The sequence below is a fragment of the Mobula hypostoma genome, chromosome X1, assembly GCF_963921235.1.
Source record: "Mobula hypostoma chromosome X1, sMobHyp1.1, whole genome shotgun sequence".
Taxonomy (NCBI): domain Eukaryota; kingdom Metazoa; phylum Chordata; class Chondrichthyes; order Myliobatiformes; family Myliobatidae; genus Mobula; species Mobula hypostoma.
This window is the reverse complement of record NC_086128.1, coordinates 59,305,991-59,321,281: the sequence shown is the minus strand read 5'-3', so window position 1 is coordinate 59,321,281 and position 15,291 is coordinate 59,305,991. Positions and strand designations below refer to the sequence as shown.

Genomic DNA, 15,291 nt, shown 5'->3' with positions numbered 1-15,291 from the left:
CCTCGTCCCACTGACCTGCACCTGGACCATATCCCTCCATACACCTCTCATCCATGTACCTGTCCAAGTTTTTATTAAATGTTAAAAGTGAGCCCGCAGTTACCACTTCACCTGGCAGCTCATTCAGTGGCCTCCACTCGGAGAAGCAATCCTCCACTACCACTCTCTGGCTTCTTCCATTGAGCCAATGTCTAATCCAATTTACTACCTCTCCATGTATACCTAGCGACTGAATCTTCCTAACTAACCTCCCATGCGGGACCTTGTCAAAGGCCTTACTGAAGTCCATGTAGACAATATCGACTGCCTTCCCTTCATCCACTTTCCTGGTAACCTCCTCGAAAAACTCCAATAGATTGGTTAAACATGACCTACCACGCACAAAGCCATGTTGACTCTCCCTAATAAGCCCCTGTCTATCCAAATGCTTGTAGATCCGATCTCTTAGTACTCCTTCCAATAATTTACCTACTACTGATGTCAAACTTACCAGCCTATAATTTCTTTTAGAGCCTTTTTTAAACAACGGAACAACATGAGCTATCCTCCAAACATCCGGCACCTCAGCATATATACCGACATTTTAAATATATCTGCCAGGGCCCCTGCAATTTCAACACTAGTCTCCTTCAAGGTCCGAGGGAATACCCTGTCATGTCCTGGGGATTTATCTACTCTGATTTGCCTCAAGATAGCAAGCACCTCCTCCTCCTCCTCAATCTGTATAGGTTCTATCACCTCACTATTTGTTTGCCTTTTTTCCAATGACTCCATGCCAGTTTCCTTAGTAAATACAGACACAAAAAACCCATTTAAGATCTCCCCCATTTCTTTTGGTTCCATACATAGCCGACCACTCTGATCTTCAAGAGGACCAATTTTATCCCTTACTATCCTTTTGCTCTTAATATACCTGTAGAAGCTCTTCAGATTATCCTTCACTTTGACTGTCAAAGCCATCTCACATCTTCTTTTAGCCCTCCCGATTTCTTTCTTACGTTTTTTTTTGCACTTTTTATACTGCTCAAGCACCTTATTTGCTCCCTGTTTCCTACACATGTCACACATCTCTCTCTTCTTCATCATCATCAGAGTTCCAATATCCCTTGAAAACCAAGGTTCCTTATTCTTATTCACTTTGCCTTTAATCCTGACAGGAACATACAAACTCTGCACTTTCAAAATTTCTCCTTTGAAGGCCTCCCACTTATGAATCACATCTTTGCCAGAGAACAACCTGTCCCAATCCATGCTTTTTCGATTCTTTCTCATTTCTTCAAGTTTGGCCTTTTTCCAGTTTAGAACCTCAACCCGAGGACCAGATCTATCTTTATCCATGATCAAGTTGAATCTAATGGTGTTATGATCATGTTATTATGTTATGCCCTCAACATAGGAAGCATCCTCTCCACAGCTACCCAATCTAGTCCTTTGAACATTTGGTAAGTTTCAATGAGATCCCACCACATTTTTCTACACTTCAGGGAGTACAGGCTCAAAGCTGCCAAACACTCCTCATATGTTAAACACTTAATTCCTGGAATCATTCTCGTGAATGTCCTCCAGACTCTCTCCAATGAAAGCACAACCGTTCTGAGATTAGTTTAGTGTTTAGTATTTAATGTTGAGTATTTTTGAGCACTTTGTACAATAGGCATCCCTCTAATGTTATGTCTTTTTTTTCATTTATTTCTTTTTTATACATGTCTGAGCTGGTATGTTTTTGTTGATTTTATTGGGTTTTTTTTGAAAATTTTGAAAATGAAGTATTTTTTTTAAAAATAAAAGAAAAGAAAAGAAATCTGATGGCAGAGTGGAAGATGTTGTTTCTCAAACATTGAGTGTGTCTTCAGGCTCCTGTACCTCAACCTGATGTTAGTAATGAGGGGAAGGCATTGTTCCAAATGGTGAGGCTACTCCATGGTGGATGCTGCCTTTCTGAGGTACTGCCTTTTAAAGATGTTCTCAATGATGGGGAGGCTAGTGCCTGTGATGGAGTTGACTGAGTTTACAACCCTCTGCAACAATTTCTGATCCTCCATACCAGAGGGTGATGCAACAGTCGAAGTGCTCTCCATGGTAACATCAATATGTTGTTGATTTGGGGTCATTTTTTCTATATTAATAGTGTTCAAAGATCAACTTTATTTGCCATATGCATTTATGTGTATTAGGAATTTGCTGTGGTGTGTTGCCATGGCATGCAACCAAAAATGTCAATGTTCAACAATTATAAAGAACAAAGAATTATATAAAAATAAAGTTACTTTATACTTTATAGTCGCCAAACAATTGGTACTAGAACGTACAATCATCAGAGCAATATTTGGTTCTGCGCTTCACACTCCCTGGATTACAAATATTAAATATTAAAGATATTAAAAATAATTAAAATTAGTAAATATTAAAAATTTAAATTATAAATTATAAATAGAAAATAGAAAAATGGGAAGTAAGGTAATGCAAAAAAAAACTGAGAGGCAGGTCTGAATATTTGGAGGGTACGGCCCAGATCCGGGTCAGGATCCATTCAGCAGCCTTATCACAGACAGAGGTTAAAGTTAGAGGTTAAAGTTCAGATATGGAATAAAATGTGCATAAATACATAAAGACCAGCTTGTATTTACAATGTAAACAGCATTGTAAAAAGTGGTTTGAAGTGTTTACAGTGCAGTTCAGTGAGGGGTGAGTAGATTGGGGGGTGGGGTATCAAGTAGACAGATTATTCAGATTAGCTACCTGGGGGAAGAAACTTTTAAGATGGCATGATGATTTTGTTTTAATAGCCCTATAGCGCTTTCCAGAAGGGAGCTTTTGGAAAAGGCAGTTCACTGGGTGGGTAGTGTCCGCAATGATTTTTCCTGCCTGGTTCTTTGTTCTGGACACATACAAGTCCTACAGTGATGGTAGACTGCAGCCAGCGACCTCTTCTGCTGACCCGACAGTTCACTGTAGTTTTTGTATATTATTCTGCAAATCCATATAGTGTGTGTTGTGGAGACCAATTGTCTCAATGGCAGGATTTGCTAGTTCTAGTTGTGGGGTTGTTCAGATGGATTACTGAACTCATAAACTGAATTATGTGATGACCATCTGCAAGCAGAAATTCTGAGTAAATTCTTCAGTCAATTCAGTTTACTCTGATACCAAGAAATAGTTCAAATGTATTTCTTACAAGACAAGTAATAAGCATTCTGACTATAGGGCTGAGGTCTGTTGTTCCAAATTTAGCTGCACCTATAATCAGGCTGTTCCAGTAAATCTACAGTGTTGACACATTGACTAGTTATGTCATGTCCACAAAAAGCACAACAAATCCATTGGTATCTTGAAAATTTAATTCTTGCATGACTGAAACACTGCAATACACAGTCTACAAGTGTATTACCACAATCCACTTAGACTTCTCCATCAGCATCCCCCACAAAGGCAACAGCAACAAGCTCGCAGGAACAGCATCAAAGGTTTCCCTCCAAGCATACACACTATTGACCATCCATGACCTCCTCTACTGCCACGATGAAGCCACTCTCAGGTGGAAGGAGCAACATCTCATATTTTGTTTTGGTAGCCTCCTACCTAATGGCATGAACATTGAGTTCTCCAACTTCAGGTGATTTCTCCCCCCCCCCCCTTCCCTCCTTTTCCATTTCCTTTTGCCTCTACTCTTTAACTCATCTACCTATCAAACCCCCACCGTTCCCTTCCTCCTTCCCTTTCTCCCATGGTCCACTCTCCTTTCCTATCAGATCCCTTATTCTTCAGCCCTTTACCTTTTCCTCCCATCACCTGTCAGCTTCTCACTTTATCACCTGTACCCCACCCAACCTTACCTGGCATCACCTAAGACCTTCTAGCTTGTACACCTTCCCCTTCTGCACACCCCCTTATTCTGGCTTCTTCCACCTTCCTTTCCATTTCTGATGAAGGGTCTTAGCCTGAAACGTCGACTCTTTATTCCTCTCCATAGATGCTGCCTGACCTGCTGAGTTCCTCCAGAATTTTGTTTGTGTTACTCTAGATTTCCAGCATCTGTAGAATCTCATGTTTAATATTTCTCAGAAACTGCTTGCATCCACACTATTGAATGCCTTTCCAACTGTTCTTGTTCCATTTGGAAATTTACCTACTGTGTATTTACATCCAACTTCCAAATCATTAAGATATATGGTAAACAATTAACCAATGAAAATATGTCATCTCAAAGTAAATTTATTAACAAAGGAAGTGGGAATTGTGAACCAAACTTGAATCTCCACCAGTATAGACTTTGTGAATCACTCATCAAATCCTTCTAGATATCTGAATTCAATATGTCTGCTGGTTCCTCTGTTCATTCTCGTTGAGACTTCTTCAAAGTTAACTCATAAATCTGTCGCACAAGATTTCCACTTTATGAAGCTATGAGACTTTATTAGAGAAAAATTTTCCAAATGTGCTGCTATTACTTCCTTACTAATCGAGTCTAACATTTTCCCAAGAATAGATGTCAGACTAATCAGACCCCCAAGAAAATGAATCTCAGGGTTGTATATGGTGATATACATGTACTTTGATAGTAAATTTACTTTGAACTTTGAACTTATGCAGTCTAATTTTTGATTTTCCCATGAGCAGACATCCTTTCCCTACATACGGCTATCAAGCCTTGGTGTCTTTGAAGAGACATCTATTACAAACCTACCAGAATAACTTTTATAGACTAGGGAGATATAGTCTGCTTAATCGTGCCTCATAAGACATAGGAGCAGAGTTAGGCCATTTGGCTCATTGAGTCTGTTCCACCATTAAATCATGGCCGATTTATTATCCCCAGTAGAGTCATAGAGAAGTACAGCACAGAAACAGGCGCTTCGCTCCATCTAGTCCTTGCCGAAACCATTTAAACTGCCTACTCCCAATGACCTGCACCCGGACCATAGCCCTCCATACCCCTACCATCCATGTACCTATCCAAAATTCTCTTAAATGTTGAAATCAAGCTCGCCTGCACCACTAGCGCTGACAGCTCATTCCACACTCTCATGACCCTCTGAGTGAAGAAGTTTCCACTCATGTTCCCCTTAAACTTCTCACCTTTCACCCTTAAACCAGGACCTCTGGTTGTAGTCTCATCCAACCTCAGTGGAAATTTCTCCTGTATTCTCCCTGTAACCTTTGACGTCCTGTTTAATCAAGAATCTGTCAAACTCTGCTTTAAATATACCCATTGATTTGGCCTCAAAAGCCGACTGTGGCAATGAATTCCACTGATTCACCAACCTTTGGCTAAAGGCGTTATAAATTTTAAATACAAAAGAGAAATGTGGGTGGAACTGGAACACCCAGAGGAAGCCCATGAGGTCATGAGGAGAACTAACAAACCCCTTACAGACAGCAGCCGGAATTGAACCACTAACTTTGCTCCTCCAAGTTTTTTTTGCGTTTCCACCTCCAGATGCTACTATATAAGTAAAAGAACAAGCAAAAGACTAGAAACCTGTGTTGTTTTCTATTGATGTTGCCTGACCTCTAAGCGCTTCCAGCTTCTTCTTCTCCATCTCTGCTGCTGATCAGAGTAGCTACAATGTGTACCTTCATTGTAACTATTACATGCAGTACGAGCATAAGATACTGGAAATAATCAGCAAGTCAGGCAGCATCTGTAGAGGCAATTAATAGAACATACAACATTACAGCACAGTACAACTTTGCACTGACCGTATAACCTACTCTAAGATCAATCTAACCCTTCCCTCCTACATAGCCCTCCATTTTTCTATCGTCCATGTGCCTGTCTAAGAGTTCCTTAATTGCCCCTATTATATCTGCCACTCCCACCACAGATGGCAGGGTGTTCCACATACTCACTCTCTGTGTTTAAAAACCTCTGATATTCCCCTAACTGGAATTAGAAAATGGAACGTGGCAGCAGTACACTGCAATAAATAATAAACAGTAAATTACAGTAAATATACATATATATATAATATACACATATACATATACATACACACACACTAAAAAAATTAAATTAAGTAGTGCAAAAAAAGTAGTGAGGTAGTGTTCATGGGCTCAATGTCCATTCAGAAATCTGATGGCAGAGGGGAAGAAGCTGTTCCTGAATCGTTGAGTGTGTGTCTTCAGGCTCCTGTACCTCCTCCCTGATGGCAGAGGGGAAGAAGCTGTTCCTGAATCGTTGAGTGTGTGTCTTCAGGCTCCTGTACCTCCTCCCTGGTGGCAGAGGGGAAGAAGCTGTTCCTGAATCGTTCAGTGTGTGTCTTCAGGCTCCTGTACCTCCTCCCAGATGGTAGCAGTGAGAAGAGGGCACGTCCTGGGTGATGAGGGTCCTTAATGATGGATGCCCCCTTTCTACAAGGAAACATCAACACCATTAGTCACTGGCAGCCAACCAGAAAAAGCCCCCTCTCAACTGTTCTCGCTGATTAATAAGACATTCACCCACAGAACTGCAGTTCAATGGATTTTTAAAAATATTTTTGCACCATTCTCTGTAAACCCCAAAGACTGTTGTGCATGAGAATCCCAGGAGATCAGCAGTTTCTGGGATACTCAAACCGCCCCGTCTGGCACCAACAACCATTCCAAGGTCAATGTCACTTAGATCCCATTTTGTCCCCATTCTGATGCTTGGTCTGAAAAACAACTGAACCTCTTGACCATGCCTGCATGCTTTTACACAGTGAGTTGCTGCCACATGATTGGCTGATTAGATATTTGCATTAATGAGGTGTACAGGTGTACCTAATAAAGTGGCCACTTATTGTAATTTATGTTGTCCTGTACTCTTGCCGCAAAACAACAAATTTCATGGCATTGGAGAGGGTCCAGAGGAGGTTCAAGAGAATGAGCCCAGGAATAAAAGAGTTAACATATGAGGTGCTTTTGATAGCTCAGGGCCTGTACTCACTGAAGATGAGAAGAATGGGTGGGGGTGGAATCTCAATGCAACCGACTGACTATTGAAAACTCTCGATTAAGTGGATATGGAGAGGATGTTTCCTATCGCAGGGGAGTCGAGGACCAGAGGGCACAACATCAGAATAGAGGGATGTCCATTTAGAACAGAGATGAAACAATATTTCTTTATCCAGAGGGTGGTGAACCTCTGGAATTCATTGCCACAGATGGTTGTGCAGGCCAAGTCATTGGGTATATTTAAAGCGGAGGTTGATAGCTTCTTGATTAATCAGGATGTCAAAGGTTACAGGAAGAAGGCAGGAGAATGGGGTTGAGAGGGATAATAAATCAGCCATGATGGAATGGTGGAGCAGACTCGATGGGCCAAATGACCTAATTCTGCTCCTATGTCTTATGGTCAATTAGTTAAAGAGTTAAAAAAAAATACACGTGGACTAAGATGTTAACTGTCCTGTGCTATCACCAGTGGGATCATCAGTTGATCTGCCACCTGTCTTCATGAGTTTCAGCCCACTTATGATCAAGACTCCTTCGAGGTGGTGGGCCAGCAGTGCTAAAGCACCACCTCCCCCGGTGAGCTTAAAATCTTGGCATCTGCCTCTATCAGAGTTGTTGGTCACTTTCATCCAACAGGTAGTCTGCTCTTCAGTTGTCTATGCAACTACTGGAGGGTTTGCAAGATATGTATACACTGTCTGACTATCTGCCCCTCTGGACATACTTGGTCCACACCCATGCTGATCCTTTCTCTGCTGCCTCAGCTACAGCCCTGCTGGTTGACTTGATCTCTCTTCTAGTGATCAATGATATTAAATCTAATTCTGATTCTCCAATAATAATGCAACACTGGTGAAAATCAAATGTCCATACATGCACCCAAAGTCAGTGGAACTAATGTCTATTTCACACATTTTCATTTCAGCTTATGTGCTTTTATCTTCCTAGACTATGGATATAAGTTGAAAAACCAAACACCACAATTAGGGTTGTCAATTTACCACTCTTAAGTTGCTGCCACATAATTGGCTGATTAGACTTAAGAAGTTTAATTATTGTTGGCCCCAGAGAATGGTGTGAAAAACAGAAAAAAAAACATCCAGTGAGCAGCAGTTCTGTGGGTGAAGATGCCTTGTTAGTGAGAGAGGTCAGAGGAGAATGGCCAGACTGGTTCAAGCTGACAGGAAGGTGACAGTAACTCAAATAATGACGTGTTACAACAGTGGTGTGCAGAAGAGCATCTCTGAACACACAACATGCCGAACTTCGAAGTCGATGGCCTCCAGCAGCAGAAGACCACTTCTGTACACAATAAAGTGGCCACTTCTGTACCTGGTAAAGTGTCCTGGAGTGTAAATCTGATTCTGAAAAATTTTCACTGGCTGCTAAAGAACAGCAGGACTCCCAAAAGTGGAAATCAAGGAGAATGCTTAATTTATGCTGCAGCCTACACAATTGCAGGTTGTCCTAAATTTCTCTGCAACCAACTGACTGGTGTCATGGTGTGCGCTGGCAATATCGGAACCCAAGTGTGGAGGAAAGACAGACTCTGATGTAGAGATGGCAACAAGAGTTTATTCATAATAATTCCAAGAGAACTTTGGTGGCTTGGCTGAGCGACATCATGAGATGTGACATTCTCAAAACTAGGACCCCATGATTAGCGCTAATCAGGCGTCCGCTTAAATAATACAAGTAACATGGAAACCCCGAGCCTATCAAAGTAAACTTAACAAGTTTAAACAGAAAGCACCAGGAGACTGCATTACTAAGAGCGAGTCACTCAAAAAAAACACAATGAACTCTAAACAATTAATAATTGTCATTAAACAACAATTAACCAATTCAGGTGCTCAAAAAACCTTGGAGCCCAGCACTCTCTGACACCCTGCACCAGCTTAAAGAACTCATTACAACTGTTTCTGATGTGTTTTGACTTTTATAATAAACTTGTGCTCAGCACCATCCCACAAACAGCAATGAAAGAAAGATGAGATTTTCTGTTTTCTGAAATCTAGGACCTTAGCAAGAAAGGGTGAACATGTCAGCTCAAAGTCAAAGTACATTTATTATCCAAGTACATATACAACCCTGAGATTCATTTTCTTGCATGGAAAAATAAAGAGATACAATAACGCCTATGAAAAACTATAGATAAATAAGCACTGACAAACAAACAACTTGCAAAAGAAGACAAATTGCGCAAAAAAAATTGATACCGAGAACATGAATTGTAAAGAGTCCTTGAAAGTGAGTCCGTAGATCGTAGAATCAGTTCAAAGTAGCGGTGAGTGAAGTTATCCACACAGGTTGAAGAACCTGATGGTTGTAAGGTAATAGATGTTCCTGAACCTAATGGTGGTTGTAAGGTAATAACTGCCTCTGAACCTTATGGTTCTGTATTTCCTACCTGATGGCAGCTGTGAGAAGAGAACATGACCTGGATGGTGGGGGTCTTTGATGATGGATGCTGCTTTGTTGCGGCAAAGCTGCCTTGCTATTCAGTCTTGTCAAGATTCAAGTTTATTTATCACGTGTACTTCGAAACATACAGTGAAAGGCATCATTTGCATTAACAACGACTACCTTATCGTGGTGGAGAAGCTTTGAGTTGCTGAGATGCCGTCTGGAGTTTAGCTCCTGGTAGGGTCACCCATGGCAGTAAGGTCAAGGTGGATGTTTCAGACAAAGAGCGATCCAACCAAGACCTCATCAGTGGAGCTGGTGGAGGATGACGACCCACCATAACGACAGTGAAGTCAGAGGAAAGCTGCAGCAGTGAAGGGTCCGTAGTCGTCTTGCACTCCATGCCACCGGACCCTGTCCCCGATCTGTCAACCACCGTGTGTGGCTGCCTGTGTATCAGTCTCCCCATGTTAAACAATCAGGCACAGGCATTCTCGGTTAAGGGGTTAACCCCTTGGGACTGAGAGATTGCAATACTGTTATTATTATTTCTCATCTTTTTACAATTATTCTGTCGGGAGAAGTGTAGAGGGGATCTTCTTGACTCATTTCCCTAGCATGAGTTGTAAATAATTGTATAAGATTGCAGACCATTCTTGTAAATTGTCTAACAGCCACGTCAAGATCAATATAGCTCAATACAGTCAGGAAACTGTCTGACCCAGAGTGATAGACAAAAAGTCAACATTTGCATAGATGCTACAACAGATAGTGTAGACTACATATGCAAAAACAGATTTACAGGGAAGATAGCGGAACAAAAGATATTTTCATTACTGGGTGAGTCAAGGACCAGAAGGCACAGCCTCAAAATACAAGGATGTCTCTTTAAAACAGAGATGGAGGAATTTCTTTATCCAGAGGTGTTGATTTAATTGCCACAGACAGCTGTAGAGATAATACTGAGAAAGTGAGTCGTACAGTCCTTGAACCTGCTCTAGATTACCTACCAGAGCTACAGGTCCACAGCAGATGCCATTTTAATGGCTATTCACTCAACCACTAGACAACAAAGATGCTCTTTATTGACTACAGTTTGGCATTTAATGCCATCAACCCCTCAAAATTAATCAATAAGCTTCAAGACCTGGGCCTCAATACTCCCTTGTGCAATTGGATCCTTGATTTCCTCACTTGCAGACACCAGTCAGTTCGGATTAAGAGCAACATCTCCTCCACAATCTCTTATCAGGATAGGTGTACCACAGGGCTGTGTGCTTAGCCCCCTGCTCTACTCGCTTTACATTTATGACTGTGTGGCTAAGCACAGCTCCAATGCTATATTTGAGTTTGCTGACGACACCACTGTCATTGGCCAAGTCAAAGGTGGTGACAAATCAGAATATTGGAAGGAGATTGAAACTCTGGCTGAGTGGCGCCACAACAACAACCTCTTACTCAATGTCAGCAAGACCAAGGAGCTGAATATTGACTTCAGAAGGAAATTGGAGGTCCACGAGCCTGTCCTTGTTGGAGGATCAGACATGGAGAAGATCAGCAACCTTAATGTCCTAGGTGTTATTATTTTGGAGGAGCTGCCCTGGGCCCAGCATACAAGTGCAATATGAAGAAAGCACAGCAGCACCTCTACTTCCTTAAAATTTAGTGAAGATTCAGCATGACACCTAAAACTTTGACAAACTTCTATTGATTTGTAGTGGGGAGTATATTGACTGGCTGAATCACAGCCTGATATGGAAATAGCACTGTTCTTGAACAGAAAATCCTACAAAAATTAATGGATATGACCTCCCCCTCTCACCATTGAGCACATCTACATGAAGCATTGTCACAGGAAAGTAACATCCATCATCAAGGACCCCCACCACCCAGGACAAGCTCTCTTCTTGCTGCTGCCGTCAGGAAGGAGGTACAGGAGCCTCAGGACTCACACCACCAGTTTCAGGAACAGTTATTACCCCTCAACCATCAGGAAGGAGGTACAGGAGCCTCAGGACCCACACCACCAGGTTCAGGAACAGTTATCACCCTCAACCATCAGGAAGGAGGTACAGGAGCCTCAGGACCCACACCACCAGGTTCAGGAACAGTTATTACCCCTCAACCATCAGGAAGGAGGTACAGGAGCCTCAGGACCCACACCACCAGGTTCAGGAACAGTTATCACCCTCAACCATCAGGAAGGAGGTACAGGAGCCTCAGGACCCACACCACCAGGTTCAGGAACAGTTATTACCCCTCAACCATCAGGAAGGAGGTACAGGAGCCTCAGGACCCACACCACCAGGTTCAGGAACAGTTATTACCCCTCAACCATCAGGAAGGAGGTACAGGAGCCTCAGGACCCACACCACCAGGTTCAGGAACAGTTATTACCCTCCCCCCCAACCATCAGGAAGGAGGTACAGGAGCCTCAGGACCCACACCACCAGGTTCAGGAACAGTTATTACCCCTCAACCATCAGGAAGGAGGTACAGGAGCCTCAGGACCCACACCACCAGGTTCAGGAACAGTTATTACCCCCCCCCAACCATCAGGAGGGAGGTACAGGAGACTCAGGTCCCACACCACCAGGTTCAGGAACAGTTATCACCCCTCAACCATTGGGTTCTTAAACCAAAGGGGATAACTTCACTCCACTTCACTTGCCCTATCATTGAAATATTCCCACAACCAATGGACTCACTTTCAAGGACTCTTCACCTCATATTCTTGATATTGATTATTTATTTATTTATTTATTTATTTTTGTATTGCACAGTTTGTATCTTTTTCACATTGGTTAAGTGCCCAAATTGGTGCAATCTTTATTGATTTTATTATGGTTATTATTTTATAGATTCATTAAGTATACCCACAAGAAATTGAATCTCAGGATTGTACGTGGCAACATATATGTACTTTGATAATAAATTTACCGTCTAAAATTATGACTTGTACAGATTGGAGTCAAGAGTAAAACTTCACTGAATTATAAAGCCTATTGATTTAAAGTTGTAGTGAGAGGCGTGGTTTGTACTTAATTACATGAACCCATCACCCGTATTAGAGCTTAGCCATCAAAAGCAGCTCACCAAAATCCTCTGGTCTGGGCCAGTCTTTCAAGTTGAACCCAGGGGTAGTCCACTTTGTATCTACTAGGGCAGGGTCCTTCCTCTCCCAGCTCTTCTGTAGCTCTGGGTTTTATGGGATGGGGTTGCTAGCCCCATGCCCAACCCTCTTCCTTTCGCAGCCAGGCTTGGGACAATACTTGGCAGTGGTGTGTGTTGGGTAGAGACTTGGAATTATTCTTTGGTTTACTTCCTTTAACATTTCTTTATTAAATAATTTGGAAGGCACTTGATTAAATCACTGGGATTGAAAGGGTTAATGTATGAGGAGTGCTTGATGGCTTTCAGCCTGTATTCACTGGAATTTATAAGAACAAGGAGGGATCTCATTGAGACCTATGGAATTTGAAAGGCCTTGATAGAGTAGATGTGGAGAGGATGTTTCCAATGGTGGAGGAAGTCTTGGACCAAGGGGCACAGGCTCAGAGTAGAGGGACGTCCATTTAGAACAGGGATAAGGAGGAATTTCTTTATCCAGAGGTGTTGATTTCATTGCCACACATAGCCGTGGAGGTCAAGTCGTTGGGTATATTCAAAGTAGAGGGTGATAGGTTCTTGAATAATAAGGGCATCAAAGGTTACAGGGAGAACACAGGAGAATGGGGTTGAGAGGGAAAATAAATCAGTCATGATCGAATGGCAGAGCAGACTCGATGGGCTGGATGGCCTAATTCTGCTCCTATGTCTTATGAGGCATGACTAAGCAGATTATCTCTCTCTAATATATAAAAACTGTTCTGGTAGGTTTGTAATAGATGTCTCTTCAAAGACACCAAGGCTTGATAGCCGTATGTAGGGAAAAGATGTCTGCTCATGGAAAAACCTAAAATTAGACAGCATAAGTTCAAAGTTCAATGTAAATCTAATATGCATGTCACCAGGAGCAAACAAGAGAAAACCTGCAGATGCCCTGAAGGGTCTTGGCCCGAAATCTCAATTGTATTTTTTCCATACGTGCTACCTGGCCTGCTGAGTTCCTCCAGCATTTTGTGTGTGTCACCATGAGATTCATTTTCTTGAGGGCATTCACAGTAGGTACAAAGAAGCACAATAGAACCAATGAAAAAACACACACAACAGGACGGACAAACAACCAAGGTGCAAAAGACAACAAACTGTGCAAGACAAAAAAGAAAAAAAGAAATAATAATAATAAATAAATAAGCAATAAATATCAAGAACATGAGATGAAGAGTCCTTGAAAGTGAGTCCATAGGTTGTGCAAACAGTTCAGCGATAGGGCGTGAAGTTGCATGAAGTTATCCCCTTTGGTTCAAGAGCCTGATGGTTGAGAGGTGCTAACTGTTCCTGAACCTGGTGGTGTGAATCCCGAGGGTCCTGCACCTTCTTCCTGATGGCAGCAGCAAAAAGAGAGCATGTTCTGGGTGCTGGGGCCTTTGATGACAGATGCTGCTTTCCTGTGACAGTGTTCCTTGTAAATGAAAGAAATTGTGAATAAGCCCAGTAAAGTTTACAGGGGAAAAAGAAACTTCAGCACTGAATGCTAAATATGTAGACCTCACTCCCACATGGAATGGTTGAGGCTTCTCACACAGATATGGAAGAAGAAGGGAACTCGGACGAGTGCACGACAAAGATAGGGTTATCTTGATGGGCTGAGATGTTGTATGGTAGCTCACAAGTAACACTTACCCATTCAGCTAAAAGGGTGTTTGTGTCTCTGTGTTTTTTTGATACAAGCGCTTGCCCTGTGGTTTTGTGAGCCAGTAATAGAATACAATTCTTGTCATAATTGATAACTGTAGCTTTGCACAAATATGGTTAATGTTTCTCAGACAAGAGTGCAGCACAGTGTGGACCCTTTAGCCCGTGATATTGTGCTGGCCTCTTGGCCTGTTCTGGGATCAATCTAACTCTTCCCTCCAACAACAACCCTTGGCCCTCCATTTTTTTTTCCATCCATGTGCATATCGGGGAGTCTCTTGGACGTTCCTGGTGTGTCTGCCTCTGCTACGCTGGCGCCAGAATGTGTATGTGTGGTGACACTTGCGGACTGCTCCCAGAACACCTGGGTGTGTTGGATGCTGTTAATGCAAATGATGCCTTTCACTGTATGATTCGATGTACACATGATAAATAAACTTGAATCTAGACAAGGGTGAATAGCAAAGTAGCTTTGCTTAGACTCTGACAATGCATATTGCAGTGATTAACGTTCTGCCAGATGGCCGTGGTAGAGACTAAAACCCCAACAGCGCTTTGGATAAGCGGAAAAGATGTGAGATTTATTTTCTACCACTAGGTGTCAGTATTAGTCCATAAACACAAGAGGTTTATTTCCAGTACTCAAGTGTAGAGGAGAACAAAATAATTGTTACTCCAGATTCAATGCATGAAAGACAAAGAAGCACAATAAGACAAAGAACACAATAATAAAAACACAATAAGTATAAATACATAAGATAGCTTACAGATACAGATTGATTGCATGTCCATAAAATGATGCTAGGCACGTCTGTACATTACTTAGAGTATACTTTATTGTCACCAAACAATTGATACTAGAATGTACAATCATCACAGCAATATTTGATTCTGCGCTTCCCGCTCCCTGAATTACAAATCGATAGTAAATATTAAAAATTTAAATCATAAATCATAAATAGAAAATAGAAAAATGGAAAGTAAGGTAGTGCAAAAAAACCGAGAGGCAGGTCCGGATATTTGGAGGGTACGGCCCAGATCCGGGTCAGGATCCGTTCAGCAGTCTTATCACAGTTGGAAAGAAGCTGTTCCCAAATCTGGCCATACGAGTCTTCAAGTTCCTGAGCCTTCTCCCGGAGGGAAGAGGGACGAAAAGTGTGTTGGCTGGGT

General features: G+C 42.0%; 1 protein-coding gene across 2 annotated transcripts in view; it reads right to left on the bottom strand.

Moving 5' to 3' along the window:
* Positions 1 to 15,291, bottom strand: part of socs7 (suppressor of cytokine signaling 7) — a 161,616-nt gene that overhangs the window by 5,194 nt on the left and 141,131 nt on the right. Inside the window, exon 10 of one of the 2 annotated variants that reach the window (XM_063037444.1) lies at positions 3,669 to 6,351. The exons of the other annotated variant lie outside the window; for it this stretch is intronic. The gene's annotated coding sequence lies outside the window, so the exon portion shown is untranslated. Of the gene's footprint in view, positions 1 to 3,668; positions 6,352 to 15,291 lie in introns of those variants that run through there. 2 annotated transcript variants of the gene reach the window in all.